At 41.7% G+C, this 15,554-nt stretch overlaps 1 protein-coding gene and 1 long non-coding RNA gene across 3 annotated transcripts in view; one reads left to right on the forward strand and one right to left on the reverse strand.

Annotated features, from left to right (window-relative positions):
* Positions 1-15,554, reverse strand: part of LOC124148638 (transmembrane protein 47-like) — a 111,380-nt gene that overhangs the window by 61,245 nt on the left and 34,581 nt on the right. The gene's annotated exons all lie outside the window — the stretch shown is intronic.
* Positions 3,891-15,554, forward strand: part of LOC124148639 — a 69,332-nt gene continuing 57,668 nt past the window's right edge. Inside the window, exon 1 of the long non-coding RNA XR_006862992.2 lies at positions 3,891-3,960. This is a non-coding gene — a long non-coding RNA (uncharacterized LOC124148639). The remainder of the gene's footprint in view (positions 3,961-15,554) is intronic.

Genomic DNA, 15,554 nt, shown 5'->3' on the forward strand with positions numbered 1-15,554 from the left:
AACATAAATCTGCGTCCTGTGCATGCGTTCCTTGAAAAATGGGAATGTTTAGTTGTGCGTTAAGTAAAGTGAACGTACAGTGGAACCCTGCTTATCCAGACACCACATATCCGGAAACCTCACCTATCGGACGATAGCTTCGTGAAACGAAATCATTTATCCGGAAATCTGTGAATTTCAATTTCCAACAGTGCAAAATATGCAACATTGTGTCCACTTGTCCGACAGCGACCCGCATCCACCATAAAAAGTGCTCGTCGTATATCTGGGCTAATGTTTGTGACAAATATATTGTATATTGTATTCAATATTGATCGCACCAAATCCAACCACGAACAGGCCCCGTGAAGATCCGGGATAGAATAGGCCTTCAGCAACCCATGCTTGTCGTGAAGATCCGGGATAGAATAGGTCTTCAGCAACCCATGCATGTCGTGAAAGGCGACTTACGGGATCGGGTGGTGGGGCTCGCTGACTTGGTTGACGTATGTCATCGATCCCAATTGCGTGGATTGATGTTCATGATGTCAATCACTGAATTGTCTGGTCCAGACTTAGACCACAGTCATATAGCTGGAATATTGCTGAGTGCAAACAAACAAGCAACCAACCACGAACATACTACTACTGACCCCTTGAAACGAACGGAAGTTGACAGAGAACGGACACATATATCATAATTGCCATATTTTTACTCGTTAATAGTCAATGTACATTGTTTTGTCCTCGATCATTATATTTTACTCCCCAGTCTTGTGAAACATGTTCTGGACTGTGTATTTTAGGTAGAAACACGTCTCCCGGGCGTGACACATCCCGCAAGGTCCGCAGATTTAGCTCTTGTCGTGAGTAGAGTTGATGTCATGAAAGGCGTCACCCGTTGTCAGAAGCTCCGTCAGCACAAGTTGGATGTACGCAATAATGAAGCTGCAAGTGACTGGGATAGTTATGGTCGGTTCATTACATAGGGGGAGGGGGGAGGGGGCAATGTTTTATAACATGTCGGAGAGTGGCGCAATCGTATGAGCGTCAATGGACAGAAACAACAACAGACTTCAATGGCAGAGCAGTGACGCAATTAGATCATAACATGACGAAAGAACTTGTTTTCGTTTTCATTTGTTTCCACTATGTCCTTTCAAGGTCACGTATACAAATGATACAAGAGTGTCAGAATTGTTTTAAACAATGTGTATGTCGTCAACAGCTACCCAACAAACGTTTCTGGCAGCCTTGATATTCAAATATTGTCTGCACAATTAAGTACTGAGGAAACTTTAACACTAAATTCTAATGATTTGAACAAAACATGATATCATCATAAGGAGAAACAGGTCAGTTCAAGTTCTGCTGCCTCATACTTGCAGTTTCAGAGAAGCAGTTGACAGAGACAAATATGCATTGTCAGACAATTTAAGGCCATAGTTAAAACAAAGGTAAAAAGATTAAATATCACAAAAAGTTGAACATATGTGTTGAATTCCACTACTAACTGCACAAAAAGCTAGGTAATTGCCACGAAAAACTTAAATCAGATTCGAACCTCAGGTGTCATCGTAGTAGGAACAACATGTGAAGTTTAAGCTTTCTGGAAAATGAGATGATGATTGCAGAATTTAGGAGCATGGTCCAAGGGCAAATATAGGTCAAATATTAATATTATCTGCTGATCCCCATTTCCTACAACACATGAAATAATTTGATCTAAATGTGAACAAAATTCGCTGGGAAATGTCCATGAATGGGTGGGTGCTTTGATATATACTGAACAACAAAAGTTCGTGTGACATTGAATAAGATTTAATGCAAAGTTATGTTTTTTACCAAATCTTAAACAATTTCGGTTTGCAGCAATCCTGTAAGTGTTCAAATGGTTTAATTTGCCATACTGACTTCAGAAAATGCTTGATTTCATAAAAAAAACACATGAACATGCCAATGTCAATTTACAAATCAATAGCGTCTGTGTCCACCTCTGGTTGCGATGCAAGCAACACATCTCCGTCTCATGGAATGGACTAGGCGTCGCACAAAGTTCTGTGGGATATCTGACCATGTCTGCTGGAGCATGTTTCGAAGTTCCTGGAGTGTCTGTAGAATACGTGGTTGACGTCGAAGGCGCCGATCCATCTCATCCCACATGTGCTCGATTGGTGAGAGATCAGGGGAGCGAGCCGGCCAGGGCATGACATTCACGTTGTTTTGTTGAAGAGAATCCTGAACAAGTCGAGCAATATGTTTCATGTTTTTATGTTGAAAGGTAATGCCTGGGCCATGGCGACGCAAAAACGGTAGAACAACAGGGCTGATGATCTCTATCAAACGGGTCCTCTGTCTTGCTGTAATCCCACCCCATACCATAACGCTGCCGCCCCCGAACCGATCTTCTTCCATGACACAATGATTGACGTAACGTTCACCTCCACGTCGGTATACTCGAACCCGTCCATCGCTGTGGCTGAGGTGAAAACGAGAATCGTCAGTGAATAGAACCTGTCCCCCACTGCATGGCCGTCCAGCGTAGACGCTGTCTGCACCACTATAGACGTGCTTGACGGTGGTTTCTTGTCAAAATGGGACGTCCGGCGGGTCTTCTGGCGACAATCCCTGCACATCTGAGGCGACGCCGTACGGTTTTTAAGATATTCGTCGAAGGATAGGGATGCTTCTTGCAGTCACTGTTGCTGGCTGGAATCGATTTCGTAGGTGTGTTGTTCGAATCCAGTTGTCTTGTCGATTATTGGTTACGCGTGGCCTGTCTCTCCGAGGATGGTTTCTGACTGCATTCGTATGTTGCCAACGTTGCCATAAACACCAAATGGTGTTTCTGTGGACATTTATTGTCTTGCAACACCACGTTGACTCGATCCTGCTTCAGGCATACCAATGGCTCGCCGACGCTCATTTTCGGACAGGCGTGGCATTTCGTAATGTTGAATAATTGCGTAATTTTGTTGTTTTTTGAGTGGTTGTTGTCAGCACGATGCTAAACAATGCATATGGAATCCCGTTAACGCACATGTTTTTATGCCCATTCTTGGGTAGTGAAATGCATGGGGCTTGCATAAAAGTAAACTTTTGCATGGAATGCATGCTTTTCTGCAGCAGTTGCGTTTTTGTGACTTGATTCCATACATGTACTACAATATTGAAAACCAAACTTTACTTGGTTGAAAAATACACTAAAATATTGGTGTCGCAGGAACTTTTGTTGTTGAGTATATTGAATATATCTTTACCGAGACACCAGGCATGTGACATTTGATAAAGTGCCTTTGATATTGACACGCGTTATACAAAATTTGTAAAAAAATATTCATGATTTTAAATTTTCGTTTATTTCCTGTAACTGGTGGGCAGCCTGGTTGCCTGGTGGTTAAAGCGTTCGCTCGTCACGCCGAAGACCCGGGTTCGATTCCGAAATGGGTACAATGTGTGAAGCCCATTTCTGGTGTCCCTCGCCGTGATATTGCTGTAATATTGCTAAAGGCGGCGTAAAACCTCATTCACGCACTCACCCCTGTAACTGGTATCATGTTTTATTGATATAGGGCTATAACACAGCTTGGGACGAAGTGTTTCAGGTTATACAATTGGGAGAAGCGTTTGTAAAATAACACAAGTCGTCCTTGATACATAAATGTGGTTGAACTTTTCAATGAGAGTGTACGAATATGTCGTCTCTGAAATGAAAATATTTTACAAAAAAAACCAACAGTTGTTGAAGTATCTTAATATATTATAATAAAAAGGAGCCCAGAAACTACAAACGACAGTAATCTAGACTTGCGCACTATTATAAACTTGCATGGGCTGTATTGTATATTAAGCTATCATTAATTTAATATGTTTCCGATTTACCTCAATTTATTGGTGATTTGATGTTATTTCAGGTAGTGCATCCAGCTCCAGCTGCAGTTAATCTGTCACACTGACCAAACGGAACATGACGCCGACAAGGTAAGCACTTCATTGTGTAACAATTGGTTGAAATGGACTTTACTTCTACAGCAATGTTAGATGATTGTGTGAACAATAGTTCCAGATATATCTAGGAGAATTGCTCACAGAAAAAAACAGTTGTTAAATTATAGTTATAAAATATAACAAAAAGGAGCCTAGAGACTGTTTTCATTAGACTTGTCAAATATTATAGATTTGCATGGGCTGTATTGGATATATTTGTTTCAGGATCTGTATGACTCGCAAAATGATACCTAGTATCTTGATCTCCAGAAATAATTATCTGAATTTCAAGTGATGTTCTTTGCCAGATGTCACCATGATTTAATCGAAACAGACGACGGTGTCATATAACGCACTAAACATATCCAGCAGATAATCCAGTGATTGATATAATGAGCATCGATCTACGCAATTAGGATGGTATGCATCAAAGTCAGCGAGTCTGACAACCCGACCCCGTCAGTCTCCCTAATGACACGGGTTTGCTGATTCTAACACGGATATTCACGGGCCACGCTACATTGTGTGACCTTTTTTGTCGCAGAGGATTACTGTCATCAAGTTTACCATCCCAAATAAAAATTGGGACAAATTCAGAGATCCGTTCGCAGAGACATGCTGTAACAGAGGGAGATATTTTCAGACTACCTCACACAGTAACATGTACTGTTTCAATGTTTCGCGAAAATGTATCAAGGGACATAACTCGTGAAGGATTAATTTCGGAGACCCCCACGCATGAGTCGTTGTGCGTGATTTGAAAATTGATGAAGAATTAACCTTATATTATAATAACAGAAAACTATTAAACCCTTTGGAGAGGAACTGTATTTTTAGACATCCTAAAATATTTCATGAGAAGCAACCGCTGAAACTCGAATAATTTTTTATATATTTCGGTAGATTTTTCTTAATGGATGTTCATTGGCCATGAATAAGGTAACGCAAGATGGTTCTAATTTACACACTAATCTAATAAATTCATCAAACCGGTCGTAGCTTTCAAGAACCTGCGAAGCGTTTGCGAACGATCAGATTTAACACTAAAGCCATCCCTGCATTTACAGTGTTCTGAATGTGAACATTGTGAAAAAAGCCAGACACATATTCAAAGAGAAGATGGGTTTTTTTTCATCCTCCTCCGTCGTTGAGGATCCTCTTGATGTCAGCAGCAGCACCAGCCCTAAGCCTCAAGTTTAATCTGGCACACCTGTTCAATGTCGCAATGTCGGCTGTGGGACTCTCAAAGAAACACGGTATGACCTATGTTGTTCCACACGGGAACCAAAGGATCATCGGTTAACTGCTCTCTGAATCAATCAAACCCGCACTGTTTTGGGGTGGCACAGTGGGTAGGTTACCGCTTATCGTGCAAACGATGTGTTCGATTCCCATTAGGATCCAAACTGTAAGACCAATATGGCTGAGGGCTGATGATGAGGCATCATAACGCTCTTTGAGAACATTTCTTGTGCTTCGATGAAAGTGAAGCAGGGCGTGGAGTCATCCCACAGATGACATCCTTACCTTGTCAGCTTGTGGGTTAACAGCTCTTTGGTCATGTGGACAAGGCGTCCGACCTCGGATCAGAAGGTCCGTGGTTCGAATTCCATCACGGGACTTGGAAATTTTATAGCCGCTACAATAGGATGATTTCTAAACGAACAGTGACCTTTAACATGACACAAAGCAGGAACTGCTGGTATGCAGAAGGGTGCACTGCACTCGCTTCTCTCGATATCTCGGTTAGAAGGTGAAGAGGCTCACAGCAACATTCTAACACTATGACGGCCGGGGACACCACAATAAGATCTCTTCTGATTACCAAGCAAATGCTTTAGCCACTGGGAGACCCCAACTTCTAGCGTTACCTCCTCGCGTGGGTCACAGCAAGACTAACCCCGTGGCTAAGAAACAGTGGGAGACTCTACGAAATTAAATCATTAGAAATGGCCACGTAAATGGCTATGTCTGGACGAAAAGCTGTCGGTATAACAACTACAGCATTTAGTGCTGATCAATTCCGGCCATTAGCTTATAAGTATAATCTCGGGACTATTTAATCCCCGAGCCCTGGTCTAGATTGGCCTAGACATCGGCTTCTGTCTGAGTGAAATTAAAACAAAGACCTGACCCAAAAGAGTCTGTGAGTAATTCCGCTATATCAAGTTCGGACCTTTACCACGCTGGTGAAACCCACGAGTACGGGTATGGTGATAACAAACCTAGAAGGGCGGTCGGGTAGCCTTGTGGTTAAAGCGTTCGCTCGTCACGCCGAAGACCCGGGTTAATTCCCAACGTGGGTACAATGTGTGAAGGCCATTTCTGGTGTTCCCCGCAGTGATGTTGCTGGAATATTGGTAGAAGCGGCGTAAAAACCATACTTACACTCACTACAAACCTAGAAACATAATCGGGGCCAACCAGGATTCGAACCCACAATCACAGGTTTCTGGCGTGCCCAAGGGTCGCAACTCTGCACAGGGAATTGCGGCGCCTTAGACGACTGGGTCATCCGTACCCCCAGGCACAGGTGAAGTTTAATACACATCAATGCACGTTGATATGACAGGAGACTTGAAATGATATGTCCGTGATGTCATCGGGTATACACCTGTCTACGTTTCAGTACTTTGATTCCTTTGATTTAAGTTTTAACATGGTTTAGCGAACTGCGACATATCTGTGCTCTCTCATGATATTATTCGACTCTTAGAAATAGCTTACTGGTACAGGATGTACTTGAATCGCTGTTACTCGTGATGGACATCACTAACTGTAGAAGCCTTGCGATGAAGAATGCAATGTATAACGCTGTTGACACCTGAAGTCGGAACATGGCCGCCATGGATTTTACCGAAAACAAATGTCCCGGGAATGAGATTTTGTTTGAAGACTGGGTCTCTTTTCAGCTAAAGTTGAAAGTATGAGTCAATAGATTTTCATTATTTTTAACAATCTGAAACCGAATCATGTTTTTTGATAAAATCTCATCCCCAACCAGAATGTTAAACGGTCCGACCCTCATTACAAGATCTGAGACAAATCGCCGCAGTATTAAGAGTTTTCTTTAACATTTGTCTCTTTAAGGGCTCATTAATAACTTTGAAATCTTTTTGTTTTTCTTAACCTTTAAGGAAACCACTTGAATGTGTATATATGATAAGTTAATATTTGATGAACAGTCTCTAATCACTTACTTCTATATTAACGGACCCTATCAGTTAATATTGTAGAGGCACGCGGATGGAGTTAGTGAGTGAATGGTATTTACCGCCGATGTCAGCAACATCCTAGCTTCACTAGGGCGGTCAGTAAGTAATGGCGTCTGGAACAGTGGTTGATACAATGAGCAACGGTCCACGCCGCCGGGATAGGATGGCACCCACTCCACCATGACCACTCGGTCCTCCATTCAATCTGTTTTTCCGATGAGCCTGAAAGCTAAGTATACCTTTCCTGCCCTAAATCCCCATGCGCCTTTAGGAGAGGGCATACAATCAATCACAGCGAACTATTCCAGTAGAGTTCTTATATGAGAACGTAAATATAAATCCTACCATGAATTAGGAATTACTAGATTCGGATTTGTCGATCAGAGGTTGTCAAATCACAATAAACCCCCTCTGATTGAAACAGCCGATTATATCTACAATTAAAGGCAACAAACTGAATAGCTTCAGTAAGTAAAATATTCAAAGGAGGTGTGGCAATAATGTGGCAGACATCTACAAAGAGAATGTATTAATGTTTTGGGGATCTGTGAGGTGCATTACTTTCATACTGCTAATCAAGGTAACAACGACTGCAAATCACTATGTTATGTATTCGTTAGATTGCTATGACCACTTGTACAGAGAGGAAATCGTGGATATAAATATACAAAGCTGACGAGTTTCACTCTGCTGATTAACTATGTGACACCACAACGACAACTGATGCTTCAGTCAATTTGTCCCTAACAATGTATCTACACCTCTGTAGAACGTTGTATCGATCTCCTGCCAATAAAGGTCTGAAATAACAGATTCATTGATTCTCTGCCCAGTGAGGGTACTCTAGCATATGCTTTCACAGAAAGAGTGTCCCTTGCCGGCAAAACCAACCTGACCATTGTGGTAAAATCATTTAAGATAAGGTCAAGACATGGTGGTCACAGGCTATTCCAGGGTTGTGATGAGGGACTTGGGAGATGGTAGAGGTTGAATTATACAGGGAGATGTAATTGTTCCTTGCGCATTAATGCATTTATGCTGCAAATATCATGTTTGTGCCTCCTCATCTTATACGAGCTCTTAACGAACACGAATGCCTGAATACTGTACATTCCTAAAAGGACATTTGGTACAGGCGTCGAATATGTCCGTGCAGAATTGATCCCCTTATAGATGACAGGACCTGCTGACCGTGAGTTCGAATCTCATATTCTTTCTGATCATGATCGTTGGCCAGTCCATTTCATAACCGATCACGGCCATGTCGAAATAGTGGAAATCGCATACAACCTGTTTCTGCCCTTAAATTAACCTAAGCCGTTCAATTTTTTGAGGACCCTTATGACAAGCACCGCTGGGCTGATTCCATCGGAATCCCAAGGTACCCTCTATATATGTTCTTGTATTTCTCTTCAGTGCACCTTCAACAAAAACTTCGCTCGATGACAAATACAGACCAGATCAACTAATTAGCTTGTACATTGACGGAGAATACACAAATGTGAATTTCTACTGAACACTTCTTCCCCAATTACCTCGATGCACAGTGTTACCATGTCGATTTTAAAAAAATGAAACGCAAAAAAGTGCTCCATTAGACCAAACACAAATTCGAGCATCGTCCAAAGTGCTTTGATAACAGAGTATAAGTTGATTTGATGGAAACACGATCACTTTGGTTAATCTTGTATTTAGTTCTGGAAATGGGTAACCCCAATGCACTGGAACATGTTTTTTTCGGGCAGACCCCTCAACGTTCAGCGTGCCCTACTTTTGGAATCTCAGTATTGTAATTGCGGATCGGTATGTATCGGACGTAGTAATCAATTGGCGGACATGTACAGGGAGTTGCATGCTACTCCGCTTCTCTCCAGCCAGTTGTCGAGGACGTTAAAGTAATGTAGTCCTTCATATCGGTCGGTATAACAGTGACCCACTGACACACACGGTAAGCAATAGCAAGCCTATGTTTTGTAATATTTACGATGAGCTTCGTGTCAAAAACTTCTGGAATGGAATGAAAGCTATACACAGGTACTGAAAGTGCCTCATATGCGTGTGGCTGGGGCAAGGAATAGCCCAGGGACGTGAGGCAACGCACTTTGCTTCACCCAAGATTCGTCTGACTTTGATCCTGGGTTTGTCAGCACCATACCCATGCTCGTGGAATTCACCAGAGTGTTCAACATCTGAGACCTACATCACTTCGGGTTTTCCTCCCACATTAAGCTGACAATCCGTGATATAAATGGAATATTGTTGAAAGGGGTGTTAAACCCAACTCACTCACTCATCCTTTCAGAGTTTTGCCCCTAAGCTTGTCAAAATCTATGATTGCGGGTTCGAGGATCCACCTTGTTTAGGGGCGGTGGGGTAGCCTTGTCGTTAAAGCGTTCACTCGTCACGCCGAAGACCCAGATTCGATTCCCGACATGGGTACAATGTGCGAAGCCCATTTCCGGTGTGCCCTGCCGTGATATTGCTGGAATATAGCGTAAAACCCTCCTCACTCACTCACTCACTCCACCTTGATTATGATTTTAAGTCAGCACCACACATGTAAGCGCCGGTTTCACCAACGTCTTACTGCGTCCGGTGACTGGGTCAGTTTCGACCTTCCTCCCATGTTAAGCTGGCACGCTGTGATTGAACAGAGGTACTGTTAAAACCATCTCATTGACACACTAAGAGGAAACTGATCCGACAAGACAGAGCAAGGTGTTATGTCAACCTTGGTTTCCTTGCTTGATAATATTTGCACATGTAACACCTTTACCAGACAAAGTAGGCCTTTCCTGTATTATTATTTCTTGTTTCGGTAAATATGCTCCTTCATAGTTATTTCAGTCTCATCTTCTATCGACATAACACACTGTGGTGGCACGTGGTCCTGCGTATTACTCAGAGGTCCCAAACCAGGTAAAGTCTAGCGACATGTGGTGTCTCCTTGGGTAAGTGACTTTGTTCGAAATATCCCTCTGCTCACCCAGGAGTGAATGGGTTCCCGGCAGGATGAGGTTGTTAACAGGCAGCTTGAGTTGTATGATCCCCAGGGAGCTGAGAATGATTGTTAAGTGCACACTGAATGACCGGGGAAATCATAGCGCTTTGAGCATGCCCCTGTGTTGTGTGGAAATATGCGCAATATAAATGGTTATTATAATATTATTTTGTTATTATTAATAATATAAACACGTTCTCTTAGTAACCGGCACGCTGACACATATTTCCAGGAATGACTTATATGGAGAATGTCACAATCAGGAAGAGCTGGATAATTCTTTAACTGGTGTCTCTTGTAGCCTTCCCTCGAGAGAATTCACGTGTCAACGCTGATTTAGAAACACTTAAATTAAACTTGAAATCGACCTAATTTGATAACTTGAAAAGTATGTTTCTGTCGCGAATAACTATCAAGATCTTTATTTGATATGGATGACCAAAAAGCAGCGTAATATCATTGTGCAACAACAGACGGACATTTGTAAGCATTCCCAAAATAGAGTGGACCTGAATTTGGATAATTAAAAATTAAATAAAAGTGACAATGCAATTTCCATACTCATAAATATAAAAGGTCAATGCCAGAGAGTAACCAGGCTCGATTATCCACCGAAACAGATTCCACTGGGCGTGAAGGGAAAAATGGTGATGAAAATGATGTGACTGGCTTTCCGAAAATCAGTGATGACACCAGGTGTTCGCGAATCACGACTAAAGGCATTCCGACAATACAAGTCCTGTGTATGGTTATGTGAGGTGAGGTGAGGTGAGGTGAGGTGAGGTGAGGTGAGGTGAGGTGAAATAGGGTTTAAAGTCGCGTCCGAGATAATTGCACTTATATAGCGACGTGCATCCACGTGTGTGTGGCTGCTTGTACTAGTCCGGAGTGCCGATTTATAATGCTAGCTCACTGAGATACCATGCCGCAGTTTAATATGAGTACCCCACTCAGACACAGTATAATGACTCCCAAGCCGACCAGTCCCTGTTTAAGCCCATTAATGTCGAGCGCCAGACAGGGTAACAACAAGTACCATCTTTTAACGCCTTTTGGAATGACGCGGCTTGGGATCGAACCCCTTCCGCTCTCCGGGCGGACGCTCTACCACTAGACCACGGAGGCGGACGTATGGTTATGTTCTATAATAATTGGTATCGTTAGATTCAAAATATTAATTCCTAGTACACAGAATTTAAGTTGAATACAGCCAAGCAAATACATCCCTGGAAATATCTGACCCTAAGATATATGCATGCATGGGCACATCCGACGACCAATGAAGTGGAACTACACCAACCCTTTTCCACCTCACCGGATGCTGGAAGGGATGGATGTACCTGCAAACATGAAGATGCGTTAAGAACCATGTCTTATTCGAAATCAATGTGGAACAAATTAAAGCTGAATCAATGTTATTGGGCCTGTATGGGGTCGGTTCAGTGTCGGGGAGAGATCAATACAAACGCCCAGGCCTCAGCTGGTTAAGTGTCAGAATTTGTGACATGCTCCATTTTCGACAAGAAAATGGGTATCTTTTGTTATGCAATAAAACTGAAAAAGGGGAGTTCTTTTCCGAAAAAACGATAAGATGTCATGTATTTTTTTGTTAATCCTTTGCTTGGAGGGCTGGAGCTTGAAAACTTGTCTAGCTCCGTGGAAATAATTGTCAGATCCCCTCGCATTTAAGCCTCCTTTTGACATTATACCTTATATAACATCTATTTTTTCGATGTCTGGTTTCTCTGGCGTGACGTATCTTGACTGCTACCGTTAATATTAAATTGGGTTTTACAACAGCGTTGTTCAAGTTGTCTGGCGGCACGCACAACCAGGTTGTGGCTCCAGAAAAGGGAATATGTTTTTGTTACTCTCGATAACTGTATGTTGTATAAGAGATAATAGTTGTGTCTAATAACACAGTCTTCTAAAACAAATTTGATCCAACTCTTTGATTATCCATCTTGTGTTAGCATTTTATTCGTAAGAATATATTTGCATCATTCAAAACATAATTCAAAACTGCCGTTAACACACTTCAAAATATTTTATTTTTAAACCTCCTTTGTCGTTTATGACATCTATTTGACCAGGGTACTGAAAAACCTTAATACAGCGAGAAAGAATATGAGTGTGTTATGTCAAACATGCACGGGCCGAAAAAAAACCCATGCGTACAATTGTTCCCAAACATTAATCAATATTCCTGACACACATCGCACGTGGTTCAATGTTTCTCAACATATCAAACTGACACACTTAACTGCATTTACAAGATCTATCGATAAATAAGCGCCTTCGTCTGGCCGATGAAAGATCCCGTGAAGAAAGACCCAAGCTACAGAATACATGACCAGCTCTTAAACAGTTCCACAGTTCTATCAGATGCTATATTATGCATTGATTATGGGCCTCTGAGGGATGGAATCACATGAAGCCTGCGACGCTGTGTGTCGTACAAGGAACTGGTTGTGTGTCAAAGGAGACATCGTCGTGGCGAAAAGAGAACATGGTTTATTTACGTGGTGTTACATCTTGTTTTGAAACACCACCATGTGTCCAACTATGATCCATCCCATCTTGTATTTTGGTTGTGTACAACATCATGGATGAAGATGTGTTGATCGATTTTGTTTGAAAGTGTTACTTTGTGAAATATCATGTGTCTCAAACTTCGATGATATCACTACTAATGGCATACTCAAGAAAGATGTCTAGCGTGACGTAATGTGGTCCTTAGACAGAGAGGATGGGGATATGTAGCTCACCTGAAACTTCAATTACAGGGTGTATCCAAAGATGAAAAAACATACACTGTGAATTTGGAATAGATGACATGGAATGTAACATGAACCATATAGAACGGCAGGTCAACAATTGACTTGTCGATGCATGTGTTTGTGACTTGGGCCACCGGTGGGGCAAGATACGCTCACCTTTTCGCGAAACACCTGGTTTCATCCCTTTTTGATAGTGATTCATAAAAAAGTGCTCATTATATAGTCAGAATCGTGCAATTGAGATTTCTTATGACTTTAGAAATGACTGTGTCACTTCTACCTACATAGGGACGGTGAAAGGTCTGGACATGTCTTCGTCCCCGCGAACACCCGGTGTTCTAGCTGTCAGAGGCCTTGTACGACCTGCATGTCAATGAATGATAAACAGCTGTGCACCGATAAACAAACTTTAAAGTTGGGGTCAAATGTGAATTCCAGGGACACACACACACGCACGCACGCACGCACGCACGCACGCACGCAGGCGCAAACTCCTACAGTAATATTACACGTACACTGTCATCGAAACTGTACGTTATTTCAGAAGGGTCAAGAGTATATTTCCTTTGCTCAGCTTGTGTCAGTATCCTCATCATCATAACGTGGTTTAAACTAAGAACACGTTACCCTTCTATGAGGTCTATTTCGAATTCACAAACACACAAAAACGTCCGCTGTTAAATACAATCAATTTCCCCAACTAATTTCCCTGCAGACACGTGTCGAAAAGCAATGCAAAACTTCGATAAAAAGAACCTTTCGAGTTCAAAAGACATTTATCACCAAGCGTTTGAGTTAAAAAGTGCTGCTGGATTCAAATTGCATGCTATGCCATCTCCGAAGTGTTCATCGCATGCCTCATCTGATACGTCTTCTGCGCCAATGCGTGAGACACAATGTAAGAGGCGGAAACTGTGTGTCATCCGATGAATCTATTGATGAGCATCAAGCTCTTTTATCACATCATCCGTTAAGAGCATCCAGGCATTCTCTGACTGCGGCAACGTATTTATGGATTCTACATTTCTTCCCTGTATGTACACCAAATGTAATAAAACTAAAAAAAATAACTTTCCTCAAAATCAATTCGTTTATGCATACAGTGCTGTTGGAATATTGATAAGATGTATAACAATGAATCTTAACTACTTCTAGAAGAACAGTTTTGGTTGAATATTGAATGTTTATTGTGGAAATGGAAAATGTATTATTCCTCATTGTTGTAGTTAACCGAACATATATAGTTTTATGATTCAATAGATGATTCAGGGGAATTCAGAAACTATAATTCAAACATAAATGCTTTTGGGAGATTACAGATTAGGGGTGGTCGGTTTCGTGGACTGATGACATCCCTGCACCACCATTTTGAAAGTCACTGATGAACCCCAATGATACGAACCCAAAATATTTGGTATAGTAATCCCCCTTTCCCCACTACACCATAACACCACCATCACCCTACACCCCCGACAAAATAAGAATTTGTCAATTATCTCTGTTATATGCACCTGTTGCACTAACACATGTATGTGTATTTACCGATAGTAAATTATTATTCAAGCCATAAATGTTCTGATCACAGCGTGGATGCTCACATGCACAGATAACGTACATATCTGAAGCAACTCATTAAACATGAAATATGTTAGGTTCATATTGTTTGATAAATCTCATGATGATGAACACCAGTGGAAATTCTCGTGTAAAATTACCCTCTGGAATGTGTGACAATCGTTTTCAACATACATTTCTGTTAAGATAAGCTGCCTGCATTGCACAAATATTCAGCAACCATCTGCTTGTAGGTATTTTAACTATTACCAGTCCATAATTACAGTTAATCAACTTACACACATTGACGTGTATTTCACAAAATTGATTCATTTTTTTATTACAAAGTTCATTTCAGACGCTTGTAAACGCTTGACTGTCAGTATTAATACAGAGACTAGTTCTCTGAACACATTGGCACCAGAACTCTGGTACACGGCGAATCTGTAATAAAACCATGCTCACTACAGACAGACGTGTAGGCTTAATGAAGGTAATGGCAATATGAGGTCCTACGTTGTTGAGTTATTTGTGAAGTGACTGTTGATAAAAAAACAAATTGGTTAGACAGGATCATGGCATGCATCTCAACATGGCACCAGATCTGGCCAACCCTCAAACAGACGTCATGTGAGCCGAAACTCGGGTGACTTAACCAAATCTACTGGTAATTCCGGAGCCCTGTTTGAAGTCTTGCACAGAGATAGTGTCTTCATCTCTTGATAATATACGTACAGTCGGGAGTCGGGCGTGATTAATTTCTGGTAACCAGGTCCGTTGGTTGAAGGAGGTCTGTCGACTTCTTTCAAGAACAGCCATCTGCCTGGTTTATTCCAGTATTGAGTGTAGGGATGACGGATATTCAGGTTGTTAAAGATGGTAATCTTTTAAGGTATTCGTGTACGTACAGTTCAGCGGATTATGCTCCTGAATATACAGTTTAGTGGATTAATCAGTAATGTACCGCGGGCTATATAATCTTTGGATGTTGTAATTTGCTTTAGGGGGGAGATGTGACTTATATGGCAGGCATTATTA

The sequence above is a fragment of the Haliotis rufescens genome, unplaced genomic scaffold, assembly GCF_023055435.1.
Source record: "Haliotis rufescens isolate VD_foot unplaced genomic scaffold, xgHalRufe1.0.p SCAF_13, whole genome shotgun sequence".
Classification (NCBI taxonomy): Eukaryota; Metazoa; Mollusca; class Gastropoda; order Lepetellida; family Haliotidae; genus Haliotis; species Haliotis rufescens.